At 40.0% G+C, this 21,308-nt stretch overlaps 1 long non-coding RNA gene across 4 annotated transcripts in view; it reads left to right on the top strand.

Moving 5' to 3' along the window:
- Nucleotides 1-21,308, top strand: part of LOC132652486 (uncharacterized) — an 88,844-nt gene that overhangs the window by 46,390 nt on the left and 21,146 nt on the right. For all 4 annotated transcript variants that reach the window (XR_009590128.1, XR_009590129.1, XR_009590126.1 and 1 more), the window contains exon 2: nucleotides 19,831-19,925. This is a non-coding gene — a long non-coding RNA (uncharacterized LOC132652486). The remainder of the gene's footprint in view (nucleotides 1-19,830; nucleotides 19,926-21,308) is intronic.

The raw sequence follows: 21,308 nt of genomic DNA on the forward strand, positions 1-21,308 counted from the left end.
CTTACTGGCCCCTCTATGACTCCTCCGTATTTAGAGAGACCCGTGGAACTTCTCCCAGTCACCATCGCTCCCTGGCTGGGTGACTTGGGGGGGGGGGCTCTAGACCTCAAGGAACTATGTAAGGCAGTGGCGGAGGATGGGCACAATTTGCCTTGGGCTGAGACCATCCTTAAGGGGCTGGCACATTAGTCATGCACTATGGGAGACTGGACAAGGAGGAATGCAGGATCCAGGGGAAACGCAACCAACGAGCTAACCCCCAGGTGCCTGTAACTTATGGAATGCTTTCGGGCACAGCTGACCAATAGTCCACAGGCCTCCAGCAGGCTGCTCTCCCAGCCCCTTATCAGGAGCAGGTTAGAGCAGCACGCTTGGCAACCTGGATAAAGCTAGATGAGGGGCCTCTAATTTGGCTCACCTGGAAGCCTTGTACCAGTCCTCTTGGGACAGCTAGTTTGTGAGCACCGGGGAGGAGTGTTTCCTCATCAGTCAGTTCTGTTGTGAGGTCAGGAAGGATGAACACGTGGAGAAGGAGAGCACATACACCAGCTATTTGGACAAGTTCTTTAGCAGGAAGGAAGATTCTGAAATGCTAGAAACTGAGCCGGTTGAGGAAGGGAAGCGTGGGGAGAGAGGACAGGAGGCAGACCTTCTGAGCAGCAGTGGGGAGTTCCTCCTGAGCAAGCAGCTAGAATCCATTGGCACCCCGCAGTTCCACTCAAGTCCATCCAGGCCACGTTAACACCTTCCGCCATGAAATCTTCCCCTCAAATTCCTCACAAGACATACAGCAGCATCTGAAACATCTGAACTAAACACTCAGCAGACATTTTACTTTCAGTGGATATGTTCTCCAATGCATGTTGGACCTCTGCTCATTCTGGAGAGAAGTCCTAACATGCTATTAGTCAAATGCTCAGTGCTTTGCCACCTTGGGTCTACCTGACAGTATTAAGACAGACAACGGTCTAGGCTTTATAAGCAAACCATTTCGGGAATTCTTGCAGACATGGAAAATTTCTCATACTACTGGCATTCCTTATAATCCAAAGGGCCAAGCCATAGCAGAAAGATTTAGCCAAACTTTAAAGATACAATGACAAAAACAAAAGGGAATCATTACCCCCTCATGATTAATTGAAAAAGGAACTATTTATTTTAAATATTTGAATATTTAATATTAATTTTAAATATTTTAAGTACTTTAACTATCTTAAATCACTCCCCAGTTCCCTGCTCAACTTCTTCCTGACCTTTCTACAGAGGACTGCTTTTGGGCATTACCTTGTCCTGATAGTAGCAGCAGTGATGTTGGCGGTGTCCACCTCTCCCTCTGTCACACCAACTCCACTCTGGAGAAATCCCTTCTTTGCCCCACCCCCAGAATGGTGTTCCTTTGTGGGGTAGGAATGGCCTTTCCATAAATGACCCCCAAGATCAGTTAGACTCCCTGGCAGAGATAGTTCTTCAAAATAGAAGGAGTTTGGACCTATTGACTGCAGGAAAAGGCAGCATCTGCTTGTTTTTGCAGGAAAAATGCTGCTTCTACACCAACAAATCAGGCATTGTCAAAGATAAAATAAAAATCCTCCAAGAAGACTTGGAGAAGACTCCAAGAGAACATCAAGAAAACCCTCTGTGGACTGGCTTTCATGGCCTCCTGCCCTATATTCTTCCTCTACTTGGACCCTTACTTCTCCTCCTTTTTCTACTTACCCTTGGGTCATTCGTTCTTAACAAGCTCATACAGTTTATACAGCAGAGGTTAGAGGCAATTAAGCTACATCGAGTAGAAATATTTTATCACCGGTTAGCTACTCAGGAATCCAACTCAGCCTAGGCCCAGGCATCTTCCTAGAAAAGACCCTCCTCTGCCCTCCATTTGACCAATGATGTATGAGACCCCAGACTGCTGGGGCAACCTAAGGCAGGTCCTGGAGGAGCTGACAAGCTGGCTACATGGTACTCAATGACGGGTAAGATCTCCATGTGGGGGGACAACCTAAGACAGGGGCCATGTCCGCTGTCAAATAAAAGAAAAAAGGGGGAAATGTTGGACCTTACAAGGCCTGCTGCATCTACCTGAACCTGGCTCGAGTTTGGAGACATGTCTGTAGCTTCTGATTTAAGAGGCGCCACTTCTGAGCAAAAGTGATTCAGCATATCTGCCTTAAAACCACCCCTGCCTGGTAACTGTTACTGAGTTTTGTCACTGGCCCACCTCTCCTTGAACCACTTAACCTCACCCCTCTTTGTTGTCTTACCTCACTTCCTTAATCCTGCCCCTTGACTCAAACCTATGAAAGGGGCTGCTTAATTTAATAAACCGAGTTCCTGCTTCTACAGCTCTCCCAGCTCGGTGGTGTTTTATTACCTGGGGCATCCAGGGAGGTTCGGGCCATCACCATCCCACTCAGCCATGGAGAGCATCCAGGTGGACTGGCCACCCTCCTCTCAGCTCCACCTGCCGGATATCAGCCCAGCACTCAAGTACAGTGAAAGATGACAACTCTCAAAGAACAACTAGAAAGAACAAAAGAAATAAGGCCCGAGTTTCTGAAAAATCTCTTCTACTCCACACAAAGTTGTGAATATTCCTCCTAGGTTCTTAGAGCCTTTATCTATAATGTTCATACCACAAAGGGTTAAGAAATTGATTTGAGAGTTTTCCTCACACTTTTCCTACTCTTGTCCAAGAATAAAAGCCTCCTTCATCTCTCAAGATGACCAGTCTTAAAATTTGTTCTAAAATTCTAAGATGTAAAAATGACCTAGTTTGAGTGAACCTCTAATATTTTATCCTAATACAGAAATGTAGAAGAGGAAAAGTTATTTTGCCTTTATCCTTCATAGCTCTTCCCTTAGAGGCTGTAATTACAGAACAGCAAGAGTAAAACAAACAGAAATGTCTTAACACCTTGTAATAGTCAAGTTTCTCTAAAAGAACAGAACTGAAAGTATATATAAATGTGTATATATATATGTATATATACACATATATATTCTATAATAGTTATGATCTGTATTCTAATAAGTCATGCGCACATCACATGTGTGCTTGTGTGTGTGTGTGTGTGTGTGTGTGTGTGTATGTGTGGTTTACTAGAGTAATTAGAGTAGCAACTTATAGGCTATGGTCTGAATAGGCAAGGCTGTCTCTGATTGAAAGAAGATTTGAGAAATATTTACTGTACAAGAATAAATTCTCAACTGTCCTAATCTGGGGATGGAGTCCCAGGGAAGACCTAAAGAGCAGATGGTCTTCAGTCTACATTGGAATCCCAAGGAAGTTGGTTCTAATACCAGTCAAGTTATGCCTCATCAAGAGGGTAGATAAACCTCCACAGATGTTCTCCACTGCTTGAATTTGATTACAGATGCAGTCAAGTTGACAACCAAGATTAGCCATCTCACACCTATTTCTTGTGTGTATGTAGGAAGCAAAATGAGCAGATCTCAGATAAGGATAAGATTTTAAGCTTTAAAATGGTTTTGAGTTAAAAAAAGATTTGTGGTTGTACAGGAGATCAGTTACTAGGTAATCAAGAAAAGTACAGGAAAAAGAATAGGGCTTGGCAAGCAGGACCAAGCTTGTAAATAAGCTAGTGGTCAGTGATAAGACTGTCAGACAGTTAGCATCCTTCTAAAAGGGCCACATCTTCACAAAAGGTATAGATGTAGATTTCTCCTAGAAAACATGAAATTCTTATCTTCATCCTGTGCCTTGTTTTCTCTCAAAATAATCACTTCAAAATTAGCTGTATGCCAAGAAGAGCATATTTTCAGGTTATATAGTCTGGTCACTTAAATTATCACTTGTAGTTTCTCTCTAGACAGCCATCTTCAGAAAGAATGACAGGAAGTCCAGAAGTAAGCATCTCCAACAGAATACAAGAGATTGAGGAAAGAATCACAGGTATAAAAGATACAATGGAAGAAATTGATCCATCCATCAAAGAAAATGTGAAATCTTAAAAATTCTTAACATAAAACATCCATGAAATCAAGGACACCATTAAAAGACAAAACCTAAGAATAATAGGAATAGAGGAAAAAGAAGATTCCCATCTCCAAAGCCAAGGAAATATTTTCAACAAAATCATAGAAGAAAATTTCACCAATCAATTTAAAGAAAAAGATGCCTATAAGCATACAAGAGGCCTACAGAATGCCTAGTAGATTAGACCAGAAAAGAAAATCCTCCTGCCCCATAATAAGCAAAACATTAAATGTACAGAACAAAGAAAAAAAATATTAAAAGCTGAAAGGGAAAAAGGCCAAGTAACCTATAAAGGCAAACCCATCAGAATCTCACCTGACTAATCAACAGAGACCATGAAAGCCAGAAGGACTTGGATGGATATTACACAGACCCTAAAAGAACATACATGTCAGCCCAGACTACTATACCCAGCAAAACTCTCAATCATCATAGATGGAGAAAACAAGATACTCCATAGTAAAATCAAATTTAAGCACCCAGAAAAACACAGAAAATACACTACAGAAAACTAAAAGTAGACAAGCATACAAACACACTACCACAACCAACATCAAAATAAAAGGAAATAAGGGTCACTGGTCATTAATCTCTCTCAATATCAATGAACTCAACTCTCCAATAAAAAGACATAGACTAACAGAATGGATACATAAACAGGTATTCTGCTGCATACAAGAAATTCACCTCAGCCAAAAAGATAGACATTACCTGAGAGGACTGGAGGAAGCCTTTCCAAGCAAACAAACCCAAGAAGCAAGCTGGAGTAGCAATTCTGATAAATTGAATAAATTCTAATAAAATGAACTTTCAACCAAAAATAATCAAAAGAGATAAGGAAGGACACTTCATACTCATCAAAGGAAAATTTTACCAAGATGATCTTTCATTTTTTAACATCTACGCTCCAAATACAAGAGCACCCACATTTGTAAAAGAAACATAAATAGAGTTTAAACCACACATCGACCCTACACATTAATAGTGAGAGACTTCAACACCCTACTCTCATGAAAGGACAGATCAACAAAACAGAAGCTAAGCTGAGACATAATGGCACTAACAGAGGACATGAACCAAATGGACCTGACATTCCTCTACAAAACTTTTTACCTAAACACAAAAGAATATAACTTCTTCTCAGCACCTCACAGAACCTTCCTTAAAACTGACCATATAGTCAGGCACAAAGCAAGCTCCAACAGATACAAAAAGATTGAAACAATACTTTGTATTCTATCAGAACATGATGGTCTAAAGCAGGACTTTACCAACAACAGAAATAACAAAAAGCCTACAAACACATGGAAACTGAACAACCCTCTGCTCAGTGACAACTGGATCAGGGAAGAAATAAAGAAATTAAGGATTCCCTAAAATTCAGTGAAAATGAAGGTACAACATACCCTTGGGCTTATGGGTCACAATGAACACAGTGATAAAGGCAAAATTCATTTCACTAAGTGCTTTCATGAAGAAATTGGAGATGTCCCATACAAGCAAAGCTCTGAATACCTGAAAGCACTATAAAAATAAAGAAACAAACACAACCAGGAGGGATAGACAGCAAGAAGTCAGGTCTGAAATCATTAAATTAGAAACAAAAAGTACAATTCAAAGAATCAACAAAGCCAAGAGCTGTTTCTTTGAGGAAATCAACAAGATAGACAAAACCTTAGCCAAACTAAGTAAATGGCAGAGAGACACTATCCAAATCAGAAATTAAAAGGGGAACATAATGACAGACACTGAGGAAATTCTAGGTCTTACTTTAAAAGTCTATATGCCACAAAATTTGAAAATGTAAATGAAATGGACAATTTTCTTGATAGATTCCACTTACCAAATTTGAATCAAGACCAGGTAAACAAATTAAATAGTCCTATATCCCCTAAGGAAATAGAAGCAGTCACCAAAAGTCTTCACCCACTCCACCCCCCCCAAAAAAAGGCCAAGGCCAGATGGTTTCAGTGCAGAATACTACTAGACCTTCAAAGAAAAGCTAATAACAATACTCTTTAAACTATTCCACAAAATAGAAACAGAAAGAACATTACCAAACTCATTCTATGAGGCCATTGTTACCTTGATACCTAAACCACATAAAGACCCAACAAAGAAAGAGAATTTCAAACCCATCTCTCTTACAAATATTGATGAAAAAATATGCAATAAAATACAAAATGAATCCAAGAATCTATCAAAGATACCATCTATCATTACCAAGTAGGCTTCATCCCAGGCATGCAGGGGTGGTTCAATGTAATCCACCATATAAAGAAACTGAAAGAAGAAAAAAACACATGATCATCTTCTTAGATGCCACAAAAGCATTTGACAAAATCCACAGAGGGAATAGAATGGGAGCCTTCTATATATGTCCTCCAAAGAACCTTACCCAGCATGGGATTGAAGCAAATGCTAAGCAAAAAGGAGGACCCTGGCGAAAATGCTCAATCCTCATTCAGAAAGGCAAACAGGTTAGACCTCTGGAGATGGAGAAAGCAGTGAACAGAACAGGAGCCTACCACAAAGTGCCTCTGAAAGACTACCTAGGAGGGTATTAAAGCAGATGCTGACACTCATAACCAAACTTTGGGCAGAGGGCAGGGAATCTTATGAAAGAAGGGGGAGATAGAAAGACCTGGAGAGGACAGAAACTCTACAAGAAGAGTAACAGAACCGAAAAAAATCTGGGTCCACAAGTCTTTTCTGAGACTGATACTCCAATCAAGAACCATTCATGGAAATGGCCTAGAATCCCCTGCACAGATGTAGCCCATGGCAGCTCACTGTCCAAGTGAGTTCCCTAGTAAGGGAAGGAGGGGCTGTCTCTGACATGAACTCAGTGGCTGGCTCTTTGATCACTTCCCCCTGAGAGGAGGGCAGCCTTACCAGACCATAGAGGAAGACAATACACCGAGTCCTAATGAGACCTTATTGGCTAGGGTCTGATGGAAGGAGATAAGTACTTCCTGTATCAGTGGACTGGGGGAGGGACATAGGAGAAGAACAGGGAGGGTGGGATTGGGAGTGGAGGGAGTGGAGGCTACAGGGGATACAAAGTGAATAAACTGTAATAAATACATAAACAAATTTTAAAAAAGAACACAGCCAAACTTTGGGCAGAGTGCAGTGAGCCTTAGGAAAGAGGCAGGGAATAGAAGGACCTAGAGGGGATAGGAGCTCCAAGAAGACCAAAAGAGGCAACAAATCTGGGCCCCATGGGACCTGCAGAGACCAATCAAGAACCATGCACTGAGAGAACCTAGAAACTCTGCTCAGATGCAGCCCATAGGCCGCTCAGTCTCCATGTGAATTCCCTAGTCAGGGGACCAGGGGGTCTCTCTGACATGAACTCTGTTGCCCTCTCTTTGATCACTTCCCCATGGTGGGGGCAGGGGTCCCTGGCGGGCCACAGAGGAAGAGGATGCAAGCAGTCCTAATGAGACTTGATAGGATAGGGTCAGATGGTAGATGAGGATGTTTCCCCCTTTCTGAGGAATAGAGAGGGTGGATAGGGGGAAGAGGGAGAGAGGGTAGGACTGAGAAGAGGCGAGGAAGGGGGCTACAATCAGGCTGTAAAGTGAATGAATTATAAAAAAATAAATTTAAATTAAAAAGATGATATGCTTTGCTCTTATGTATTCTAATCTCTATTCAAAATGGATGTTACACTAGTAATTAGCTTGAGAAATTATAATAGACTTAATGTCAGTCTTTGCAAACTTCTGAATTTTCCGATGAGTATTTTCTCCATCTTGACACATGAAACACACTGTTAATAGAACATGTGTGTGTCATCATGCTTTCAACAGTCTTTATGCCAGCCTGATCACTGATGTGGCTCCCTCTAGAACTATGAGCAATTTTCTCCTTTTTTTTCCTCTCACCATTTCATCTTTTCTATGAGGGCAATGTAGTGTTTCCCTGTTTATTCCATGAACCTTACAAGATCAACAAACAAGGTGATAGAAACTACATCATGTGGAATTTTGTTGAGTTTAAGGGCACATCTTAGTCCTCATGAAAGGAAATACCTTTGTCTTCTTTCTAGGGCTTTGCCTGTAGCTAACCTGAGGTCTGAGCAAAAGCAGTTTATTCCTGTTGCAACTTTGAGTAATTTCACTTTCAGGAATCCTAACATGCAGCAACGGAACCCTAAAGGAGCTTTTGTCACAAGCCTGGAGTCTTATCTCTTTTACACATTCAGTTTGTACTAAAGAGGAGAAAATTCAAGAAAAACCCCATCATTCAAAGCAGAGAGGCTTGAAGGCTGAGCCTCCATACACCGAAAGGGAGCTACTGTCTATCACTTACTGTTAATCTCTAACAAGTCACACCAGTTACTTTTAGCACAATTATTTGAATTCACACCAGAAACAGGTTCGGTAAAATGAATTTATTGATTTACAGGGTCAAAGCAATTAAATGTTCAACCAATTACCTTAGATGAGTTTCAAATAAAAAATGCTCAAGTATGTACACAGAACATCTGTGTTCAATACATCTAACTACACAAGATTATGTTATCCTTTTCACATCAGGCAACAGACTGCTGAGAAAGAGATGTGCAATTAATAAAATCACCTTAGAAGTCATACTTATCCTCAAGGATTAAGTGACCAACAGTAGAAAATCTCTGGTCTGGATCATTCTTTTGAAACTACACTTAAATGAATTAATTAAATTACATTTGAAGAACTTTCTCCTAATTGATCATAGAATTTCTTCATATTTATCATGTACTAGCCACATCCATGAGCAGCGGTCTGACTGTGAAGTCTTCTCTTGGTGGTGGTGGTGGGGGGGGTTCAATTTATCTTCTTAATTAACAAAGTGTCTTTCTAAAGAATAAATGACTTTGATGAGTAATAAATTTTCAGAGGTTAACTTCATTACCAGAAATCCCATGATTAATGATAATATCACAATTAAAGGGCTTAATTTGCTGCCAATAACACTCTTCCCAGGTTTCGAATGACCAAAGTCAATTACTCATCCTGTAGTCCGCACATCTGTGGACAACAAATATTTATAATTATCCAAAACAGAAGTCTTTTCGTCATCTATCTAGATGTCATCTTGAGAATTTTTCAGTTAAGTTACAAAAAATTAACCTTGAGAATGTCTATCATGTAATTTGTTTTCATAAACCAGCCACTTGGAAACTGAAGGGGGTTCTGTTAATAACCCTTCCAGCATAATGGGCAAAGGCAACGATCCTAGACAACCTGGAATTTACCATCACACTGGCCATCTCTTCCATGAAGCTTTCAGGCTAAAGCCCAAGTTAAGGAAAATAAATGATGTAGGAATTTTCAGTTGTCATGATAAATGACAGGTGATGAAAAGTTAATAATAAATCAATTTGAACAGAAAACTTAATTGTGACTCTCAGAATAGTAGAAAACAAGAACTGGAGAGTTGGCCCAACACAGAGCGTTTATTCCTCTTGCAGAAGAACTGAATTCAGTTTCCAGAGCCTGCTTTGGTGGGGCTCACAATCACCTACAATTGCAGCTCCAGGAGATCTGACACTTCTGGGCTCCAGAGTCACACACTTGCTTTAAGAAAAATGTTTTCTTAAGCATTTTTGAGTTTCCAAGACATGTGAACTCTTAGAAAAACTGCATGTCACTGTATTTGATGTAGTTACTAATACTTTGTAAAAAGAAAGAACCTAGAAAATACAATGTTTTTCCAATGGTCTGTGAAGTGCTGGGATAAGACTGAGGCTCCACAGGATTCCATGTTCTCTCAGGACGTATAGAAAGACACATCAGAGAAAGAAGTAAAAGAAAGACAACAGGAATGTTTTCGTTACAGGATTTTTTTTGAGGTTTTTATTTTACTTTTTATTTTTGTTATTAGTTACATTTTATTAACTCTGTATCCCAGCTATATCCCACTCCCTCATTCCCTCGCAATCCCATCCTCCCTCCCTCATCTCCTCCCTGCCCCTTTCCAAGTCCACAGATTGGGGAGGACCTCCTCACTTTTTCTGACCCTGTTTTATCCGGTGTCTTCAGGGCTGGCTGCAAAGTCCTCCTCTATGGCCTAGCAGGACTGCTCCTCCCTTGGGTGGTGGGGACTACTCAGCAATCAAAAAGGAGGAAATCATGAAATTTGCAGGCAAATGGTGAGATCTAGAAAAGATCATTCTGAGTGAAGTATCCCAGAAGGAGAAAGACACACATGGTATATACTCACATATATAGACCTGTAAGATATGATAAACATAATGAAATCTATACACCTAAAGAAGATAAACAAAAAAAGAGGACCCGGGGTAAGATGATCAATCCTCACTTAGAAAGACAAATGGGAAGTGCACTGGATGTGTGACAGGAGTCTACTGCAGAAGGCATCTGAAAGACTCTATCTAGCAGATACTAAGACCTATAACCTAACCTTCCGCAGACTGCAGGGAATCATATGAAAGAAGGGGAGTTAGTATGACCTGGAAAGAATAGGCACTCCACAAGGACCAAATATATCTGGGCACAGGGGTCTTTTCTGAGACTGACACTCCACCAAGGACCATGTATGGATATAACCTAGAACTTCTGCTTGGATGTAGCCCATGGTAGCTCAGTAACCAATTGGTTTCCCATAGTAAGGGGAACAGGGACTATTTCTGACAGAATTTTTTTTTTAATAGATCAAGATAAAAGTATTTGTAAGCACCCATCAGAATGGCCAAGATAAAAAACTCAAGTGACAACACATGCTGGAGACGTTGTGGAGAAAGGGGAACCCTCCTCCATTGCTGGTGGGAATGTAAACTTGTACAACCACTCTGGAAAGCAATCTGGCACTTTCTCAGACAACTAGGAATAGCGCTTCCTCAAGATCCAGCCATACCGCTCCTAGGCATATATCCAAAAGAGGCTCAAGTACACAATAAGGACACTTGCTCAACCATGTTTATAGCAGCTTTATTTGTAATAGCCAGAAGCTGGAAACAGTCCAGATGCCCCTCAACTGAAGAATAGATACAGAAATTGTGGTACATCTACACAATGGGATATTACTCAGCAATAAAAATCAAGGATATCATGAAATTTTCAGATAAATGGTGGGAACTGGAAAAGATCATCCTGAGTGAGCTATACCAGAAGCAGAAGGACACACATGGTATAAACTCACTCATATAGCATATTTAGTAGGATAAACCTACTAAAATCTGTACACCTAAAGAAACTAATCAAGAGGGAGGACATTGACTAAAATGCTCAATCCCCATCCTGAAAGGCAAAGAGGATAGACGTCAGAAGAAGAAAACAGGGAACAAGTTAGGAGCCTGCCACAGGGGGCCTCTGAAAGTCTCTGCCCTGCAGACTATCAAAGCAGATGCTGAGACTTATGGCCAACTGTTGGACAGAGTGCATGGAATCTTATGAAAGAAGTGGGAAATAATAGTAAGATCTGAGAGGACAGGAGCTCCACAAGGAGAGCAACAGAACCAAAATATCTGAGCACAGGGGTCTTTCCTGAGACTCATACTCCAACTAAGTACCATGCATGGAGATAACCTAGAACCCTTGCACAGATGTAGCCCATGGCAGTTCAGTGTCCAAGTGGGTTCCATAGTAATAGGAACAGGGACTGTCTCTGACATGAACTGATTGGCCTGCTCTTTGATCACCTCCTCCTGAATGGGGAGCAGCCTTACCAGGCTGCAGAAGAAGACAATGCAGCCACTCCTCATGAGATCTGATAGACTAGGATCAGAAGGAAGGAGAGGAAGACTTCCCCTATCAGTGGCCTCGGGGAGGGGCATGCGTGGAGAAGAGGGAGGAAAGGTGGGGTTGGGAGGGGAGGAGGGAGGGGTTTATGGGGGAAATACAAAGTGAATAAAGTGTAATTAATAAAAAATTTAAAAAAAAGAAAAAAAGGATTTGTAAGCATAGAAGCTAGTAAATCTAGTAAAAAAAAAAAAAGAAAAAAAGGAATTTTAAATACCTAACTTACGACTTTCTATGGAGGTTGGAAACCTTAATTAGACATTTAATGAGTTTTATTTTAGCATAATTTACATAAAAGGTGCTTAGTCAAATACAATGAATCATGTTGCTTTAGACCCTAGTACACATGGTGCCAGGTATACATAGAAATGAGCCCTTCGATCTTTCCTCTCTGTTCCTCTCTTCTTTCCTTTCCTTCATTTCTTTGTTTCTCTTTGATCATTATCTTCGTTTGTTTGTCTGCTTTCTGGGAATCAAACTCTGGCCTTGAAAAATCAAGTGAATATTCTTTTGAACAACACCTTCATCTTTTGTCTGTCTTTTACTCTGTAAACAAAAACATTTGTCCCGGAAAGTCGACATAGAAACAGCTCTGTATGTGACACTGTCATGCTTGCAGTGTAAAAAGCAACTTTCAGAACACTGACTTGGCATGCCAGTCACATATTGTGGGTCCTCAATATGTGATGAAATTTTTTCCTGCTAAATTGCAAGTGAAATTTAATATATACCAAGAGACTCTCTATAATGAATTTTGAATGTCAACTTTATGAGTCTTTCTGCAGTATACCACATGAATTTTTAAATTGTCCTTTAGGTGGGTCAAAAAATACCTAAAAAAGAAAAGTATCTTTCAAACTTAATATTATATATCAGAGACCGCACAGACTGTTGATCATATTTAACAATGAGCTATGATTTTTAAGTCACCATTCAATCCACAGAGATCACAAGAGCTAAATGTTTAAGAAAGGAATAGACTCTGACCACAACAAAACTGTGTTTCATTCATTGTGCAGCAGCCCTTTTAAAATATGATTGAGCTGTTTTATTACCTGATCAAAAGTGGCATTGCAGCTCACAGGAAAATTCACGTTATTTGTAAAACTGTGCCTTCATAAATGTTTAGATATTTAAAGGGGAAAATGTTAAAATCATTATAATCTTGTATAAACTTTTAAAAGTAATAAAAAATATTTACATGAGTTGATGGTGTCACATTAAGCTGGGTTTTTTGTCATTACTACTCAGTCTTTGTAATCTAACTCTCAGTTAGTTAGTTAATTAGTTAGTTAGTGCTTTGGGGTGTAAATTAATGTAAATGAAGGGCACATATGAAAGGCATGATCACATGTCTCTATTAGCCCAAGGTCCATGTCATAGCGAAGCAGCAGTCTATGGTGTATGCTGCTCTGCGTCCCACACCAAAGAGTAATAAAATTTCAGTTATTATGTGAAGCTTTTCTCTGTGTTCTTGGAGGAACGTCCTCTGAGTACACCTTACTTTGCCTTGTTCCCCCTTGTGTTCTCCCCCTGTCCCAATCTCCCTTGTTCTCTTATTGTTCCTCCTTTTTATTCTTTTCTATTGCTGGACAGTGATAATTCAGATCAGCTTTAAGGAACCTACCTATGTTCAGAGCACACATCTCCATCAGTATAAGAAGATGTAGCGGTTTAACGTGAGACTTTTCTGGTGGAGGACAGCTTGGTCTGTTTTGACGTTTTGTTTTGTTCCTCTGTGGTTCTTGGTTTTCACATACCTTCCTTGTCACCACATCTCCACAACAGTGCCCTTCCACTTTAATCTATTTGATTTCCCAGGAAATAACAAATAAATAAAATATCTGAGGCAACACCTTCACATCTTTCAACGCCTCTGAATACTTTTGATATTTTCCCTCTAGTCAATGCTATGATCCAATAGCCTCAGACAAATCTCGAATGTTTTCATAATCCATATAGTGTTTTCTCTCTTGTCACTTCTCTGTGTATTTTCTCAACGTGCCTGTTCTGCTCACCCCTCTTTCATATATAATGAGTTCCAGAGTCAGACACAGTGGATTCAGTGTTGATTTTCATATTTGCCATGGTATTGTCCAAAAAGAAATATTATCATGTTCACAGCTGACTCTGGGTTTATTTTGTTTTATTCCTATAGGTTCATGTGTGCTTGTAAATGAAAAAATATTGGTTTTCTATTGTACCAGGAATACTTTCTCTGTCTGTGTACTGAAAGAGATTTTATATAAACAAGATATTTCTGTGAGCAGATTTTTCTGAAACAGAATGCACTGTCTTTTACTTTTTGGGCCTGGAAACTGCACCTGAATGTAAGAGCTCAGATTTTCTAGGCAACTTCTACCATTGAAGTGCAGCGCCAGCCCCTCGACTTATCTTTCCAAACCACTTGAGAAAAGCAGTTGGGTTTCACTTGAACTTTCACTGGTGTTCTACTTCCTATTAAGCTTACTTATTCCTACTAATTTGTGATTTTAAAATATGCTATTTTGCATACACTCTCTGAAAGGCTCTCTGGATCCTCTCTACACATATTGTACATTTTGCTGGAATGTACATTACATTTACAATATTACACTTCATAGCACGATGTTTTATAGTGTTAGGTTGGTATAACAGTCCATACTTTTAAAATTATTAATTTGATTTTATTTGTTGTGTATTGATGTTTTACCTGTGTGTTTCTCTGTGTGAGGGTATCAGACCCCACAGAACTGGAGATACAGAAAGTTGTGAGCTGCCATATGGATGCTGGGAATTGAACCCAGGTCCTATGGAATTGTAGACAGTGCTCTTAACCACTGAGCATCTCGTTAGCCCCCATGTTTCTTATTTTTTCTGTTCCTTTCTCTTTACCTCTCTACATTTCTCACTTTGGGAGCAAGGGCAGAGATGTCTGTATCTTGATATACTTTTTGAAGATAAAAACACTGCACAGATGTCTATGTCTTTCAGGTTAATTTTGAGTAGGATCTTTTCATAAACAGGTACAAAAAGTCTTCCAGGGCAACAGTGAGTTTTAAATTTTCATTTCAGTATATGTATTTTTGATCTATTCTTTTCAGCCTCTAATTTTCATTAGTTTGAATGAACAAGTGACTAATTTTTAAAAATCACTTCACATATCTTATTCCACATTTTAAAGTATACTGTGTTACTACATAGTTGGTTCTAAAGAAGGAAATAAATTATTTTGCTCTGTGTCAGTAAAAATCTCAGAATACTATAAACTATAAATTAGCTACAAAGACCTCTGAAAGGCTCTGCCCTGTAGACTATCAATGCAGATGCTGAGACTAATGAGCAACCTTTGGGCAGAGTGCAAGGAATTTTATGAAAGAAGTGGGAAACAGTAAGATCTGGACAGGACAAGAACTCCACAAGGAGAGCAACAGAACCAAAAAATCTGAGCACAGGAGTCTTTCCTGAGACTCATACTCCAGCCAAGGACCATGCATGGAGATAATCTAGGACCCCTGCACAGATGTAGCCCATGGCAGTTCAGTGTTCAAGTAGGTTCCATATTAATAGGAACAGGGACTGACTCTGACGTGAACTGATTGGCCTGCTCTTTAATTACCTCCCCCTTTTGGAGGGAGCAGCTTACCAGGCCACAGAAGACAATGCAGCCACTCCTGATGAGACCTAATTGACTAGGATCAGAAGGAAGGAGAGGAAGACCTCCCCTATCAGTGGACTTGGGGAGAGGTAAGCATGCAGAGGGGGGAGGAAGGAAGGTATTGGGATGGGAGGAGAGAGGGAACCACAGGGGGGATACAAAGTGGATAAAGTGTAATTCATGAAGAAAAAAAATCCTTAATAAAAAAATTTTTTCTCATCCAAGATACAAGAGCTTATAAAAATATTTCATAGAGTTTTTCATTTTTCCTGGAATTTTTCTTTTGTGCCAGATACTTGAGCATCTCAGACAGAGGACACAAAGAAGGAATACTACCTAGCTTAGCTCTGGAGGAACAGTGAAACAGACTTATATAAGATAGACAGTCGGCAGCTGTGAGATCAGATTGCTCTCTTTCACATTCAAAACACTCGAAATCAACTTGTTTTATTCTGTTTCTATTTTATACAGAGACACTGAAAAATAAAAGGCATAGCACACATGTTACATGTTGCATATTATGTAATATGCATATTATATATTATGTTTAATGTATATTATAAGTTATATATATATATATAGACATAGACAAAGAGAGGTGGGAGATGTAAAGGAGGCAGAGGGAGAGAGAAAGTTCTTTCTACTCATTAGGTTTGTTAAATCTTCAGTTCAAATACCCAACGCTTCCTAGTGCCCATGCATCAGACATTGGCAGCATGTGTGAAGTCCGTCTCTGCCAACCTAAAAAACATTGTGAATATATAAGACTATTTTAAAAACTTTCAGTGTATGAGAAGAAAACTCTGAGCGCCTGTGGAAACAAGTATTCTCAGGGTGTAAATGTGTCTGAACCGCAGGCACCAAACATGTCCATGCTTTCTAACCGGGAGCTGGTGAGTTACTTATGAGATTTTCTTACCAATCAGAAACTTCCCCACAGAGAATGAAGATTGGGTCCAACACTACGGAAAAGCAAAGCAAAAGTGGAAGCTTCTATGTGGGCATGGTAATTGATGGCATGCCAGAGCACTATTAACAAAACCTGCAGTGCTGCTCTGAATTTCACAGGTCAGCGTGGTATGAATAGAGAGCACTGTACCCTCTAACCATCAAGCAAGGGGTCAGAATCAGCACAAAAATGGTCATTGTCATGATATACTTCACAGTGTTACTTACCAAGAGGTAATGTTTTAGATATCAGTTCTGGAAGGAAACATTGGAGATGAAGAATATGGGGTTTTATTATTGTTAGAATCAATTAATGTATGATGAGGCTGACCACAGATTTTCAATGAAAGAGGTTTATTAGGTAGATATGGAGAGAGGGGGAGCAGGACATGATGGGGAGGAAGGGGGGAAGAGAAAGTAGGGGGAAAAGAGAGGGGGCGCCCCGATAGAGAAGAGAGGACCAAGAGAAGGGCAAAAGCAAGAGCGCAAGAGAGCACCCACTTGTCGCTGGTCCCTTTAAGGGGCAAGGTAACCATGCCTTCCAGGTGTAGCCACCTGGCAGGCAACACATGATGACATCACAAGTTGCTAGGCAACCCAGAAGCAGGTATTGTTCCAAAATCCTGACAATTATTCTAAAGCATGAAGAGTATAACTTGACCAGCACAGCAAAAACTAAAGCTTGGCGTTCCTGAAAAAGAAGAGCTGTCGTTGTCCCAATCTGTAAGCTGTCATTTTTTTCGAAAAGCTTCTGTAAAGCAAAAGACACTGTCACTAGAACAAAACGACAGCCTACAGATTGGGAAAGGATCTTCACCAACCCAACAGCTGACAGAGGGCTGATATCTGGAATATATAAAGAACTAAAGAAGTTAAAAGGCAATAATCCAAGTAACCCAATTAAAAAATGGGGTATGGAGCTAAACAGAGAATTCTCTGTAGAAGAATATAGAATGGCAGAGAAACACATAAGGAGATGTTCAACATCCTTAGTCATCAGAGAGATGCAAATCAAAACAACCCTGATTTTTCACCTTACACCCAATCAGAATGGCTAAGATCAAAAACTCAAGAGATACCGCATGCTGGAGAGGTTGTGGAGAAAGGGGAACCCTCCTCCATTGCTGGTGGGAATGTAAACTTGTACAACAACTTTGGAAATCAATCTGGCACTTTCTCAGACAATTAGGAATAGTGCTACCTCAAGATCCAGCTATACCACTCCTAGGCATATATCCAAAAGTACACAACAAGGACATTTGCTCAACCATGTTTGTAGCAGCCTTATTCATAATAGCCAGAGCCTGGAAACAACCCAGATGTCCATCAATGGAGAAATGGATACAGAAATTGTGGTACTTTTACACAATGGAATACTACCCAGCAATTAAAAACAAGGAAATCATGAATTTTGCAGGCAAATGGTGGGATCTAGAAAACATCATCCTGAGTGAGGTATCTCAAAAGCAGAAAGACACACATGGTATATACTCACTTATATACCCCTATAAGATAGGATAAACATACTAAAATATGTACAACTAAAGAAGACAAGAAAGAGGTCCAGGGGTAAGATGATCAATCCTCATCTAGAAAGACAAAGGGGATAGGACAGACATTAGAAATAGGAGAAAACAAGTAACAGGACAGTAGCCTACCACAGAAGGCACCTGAAAGACTCTACCTAGTAATGTATCAAAGCAGATGCTGAGACCCATAACCAAGCCTTCGGTATAGTATAGGGAATCATATGAAGAAAGGAGGAATTAGTATATCCTAGAGGGGACAGGGAGCCCCACAAGGTCTAAATATATCTGAGCACAGGGGTCTTCTATGAGACTGTTTATCCAAACAAGGACCATGCATGAATATAACTTACAACCCCTGCTCAGACATAGCGCATGGTAGCTCAGTATCCAAGTGAGTTCCCTAGTAAGGGGCACAGGAACTGTTTCTGACATGAATTCATGAGCTTCCCCTCCCCTCTGAGGGAGTAGCAGCCTTGCTAGGCCACAGATAAGGACATTGCAACCATCCTGAAGATACCTGATAAGCTAGGGCCAGACGGAAGGAGAGGAGGACAACCCCTCTTAGTGGACTCGGAAGGGGGTAGGGAGGGGATGAGGGAGGGAGGGGAGGATTGGGAGGGAAAGAGGGAGAGGGCTACAGCTGGGATACAAGTGAATGTATAAAATTATTTAATTTAAAAAATTAATAAAAAATTAATAAAAAAAAAGAAGAGCAATGATGTGTGGAGACAGACACACAGACTCCTTAGGTTCCTTTGAGGTGGTTTGGGCCATCATCCTAGGATTTTATCAGCAGCATTACCATTTTGGACCCACTTTGTAATGTAAAACTAACATGCAGAGTTAAAATATAATGTGCTTTTTTACATTTATTAACCTCTTTTGTAGCACTAAGAGGTCTCTCGGTCTTCATGAATGGTAGACAAGTACTTAACCTTTGAACTTTTGTCCCTGGTGTTGGGGTGAAGGGTTTGTGGACACGTGTGCCGTCACCACATGCTCAATATCTGAGCTATGATCCCAGACCACAAATAAAGTGAAAATTTTCTGGATACTATAAACTTTTCCCTAATATCTCCTTATGGTTTGTAAAGGTATTGAATTATCATGTTATCAATTTCTACAACCATTTTATTTTGTGATGACATGTGCTGGCTAGTTTTATTTCAACCTGACAAAAGCTGAAGTTATCTGAGAAGAGAGAAACCACAATTAAAAATATGCTTCCATAATACTGGACTGCAGGAAGGTCTGTAGATTTTTGTCTTCATTAATGATTAACGTAGGAGGTCCCATATCTCACAGAAGATCCATCCCTGGGCAGTTCCTGTTGCCTATGAGAAAGCAGAGTGAGCAAGCCCTTGGGCAGCAAGGTAGAAAACAACACTTCTCCATGGCATCTGTTTTAGTTCCTGCCTCCGGGTTCCTGCTTAGCGTTCCTGTTCAGCTTCCTTTGAGATTAGATTGTAATGTGGAAGTGTAAATGAAATAAACTATTTCCTCTCCAAGTTGCTTTAGGTCATGGTGTTTTATCATAGCAATAGAAAGTTAATGAAGACACATGATATTATTTTAATGTATTTATTGGAATAAGGGGAACCCAACATGTAAAAATGGTGAATGGTGATTATTCATGGTTACATTTATATTCACTTTGTCACTCATTTAAAAAAAATTACTTAAAAATACTTCTGTTTTTAAAAGGTCTTTAGAATGCTATCTTTTATAAAAAAAATAGAGTAAATAAGTTTTCTTACTGTACATGAGTCAGTATGAAATGTCTTTGAATTCACAGATGATTCCATTTGCCCTGTACTAACTATGTGTATGTATTTTGGTAGACAATTTCTGACTACCCTAGAGTAATACTTATTCTCATCGGATGAACCCTCATAGGATGAACATCAGTTTTAAAAAGTCTATATACATTTACAAGATGTTGAAATATAAAATATTACATTCCAGGGTCTACAAAAAGCTCCACGAATAAGGTGAATAGGAAGGTGTATGTCTTTCCATCCTCAGAAAGCTGCCAGTAATCAGCCAATGAAGCAGTTGCAGTAAGTATGCTACAACACAGGAATGGAAATTTCTTCTAAAACTATGACTATATGTGGATGAAAGGCTGTTTTTAGTAAACCTTCCAGAAAAGTCTGCCTGCAGCTCACCCCTGGGACTCATCAAGTCAGCAGCAAAGCTGAATCATTTATTAGATTAGTGACCTATGGAGAAGGCCCAGTGTGAGTCAGAAAGTGCTGTGAGTTGCCTACAGTTTCTTTGAAGCTGGCTCTAGCCAAGTGGGAGGTCCAGGACAAAAGAGACAGAAGCAGAAGGAATACTTACAGTCCCCAGTTTTGTACACATTTAATGTTAAGGACCTAAGGACCACTATCTTGTTGCTTTTCATTAGCCTTAGAGTTCATGTGAAGTGATATATCTGTTTGCCACTTGGGTGATGGATGCCAAGTAAAGAAATTAACTCACTAGGAAACTAGAACAGCTTCTCAACTGCTCCAGGTGCCTTTATCCCAGGACAAGAGTAAGGGTTTCTCTGGTTCCTCCTGCTCCTAATAGCCCCTGGGTGACATCTGCCCGATCTTTAATGAATGCTTACCTAGATGAATACTTTCAATTTGGCAATCTGAGAATTAGGATCTCATTCTGAAAGTGACTTCAGAATTAATTCTTTTTGTATTGAGCCAGTACAAAGTGCAATGGAGAAAACTTGTGATAGGAAACATAGAATCTGGAATTTAAGTGATTCAGAAATCATATCTTTTAAAACACTAAACGAGGTTCATTTCCTGGGTTGAAAGTTCTATTTTATATGAGCTCTACAAGGACCAAATATATCCGGGCACAGCATCTTTTCTGAGACTGACACTCAACCAAGGACCATCTATGGACATAAACTAGAACTTCTGCTCCGATGTGGCTCCTGGTAGCTCAGTAACCAAGTAGTTTTCCAAAGTAAGGGGAACAAGGACTATTTCTAACAGGATCTCAAAGGCAGGCTCTTTGACCCCCCCCCCCAGGGGAGGAGCTGTCCTGTTAGGCCACAGAGGAGGACTTTGCAGCCAGCCCTGAAGATACCTGATAAAACAGGATCAAATGAAAGGGGAGGAGGTCCTCCCCTATCAGTGGACATGGAAAGGGGCAGGAAGAGACCAGGGAGGGAGTGTGGAGTTGGTGAGGGAATGAGGGAGAGGGATACAGCTGGGACACAGAGTTAACAAAATGTAACTAAAAAGAAAAATAAAATTAAAAAAAAAAAAAGAAAGTTCTATTTTAAAGCATGGTAGCAAAGACCTGTCTTCCTAATGTTTAGGATGCTGAGGTAGGATTTTTTGTTTGTCAAGCCAAACTTTTGTACTTTAATTTTTATTATTTTAAATCAATTACAGTTTATTCACTTTGTATCCCAGCTGTAGCCCTCTCTCTCA

Source organism: Meriones unguiculatus, chromosome 2 (assembly GCF_030254825.1).
Source record: "Meriones unguiculatus strain TT.TT164.6M chromosome 2, Bangor_MerUng_6.1, whole genome shotgun sequence".
NCBI lineage: Eukaryota > Metazoa > Chordata > Mammalia > Rodentia > Muridae > Meriones > Meriones unguiculatus.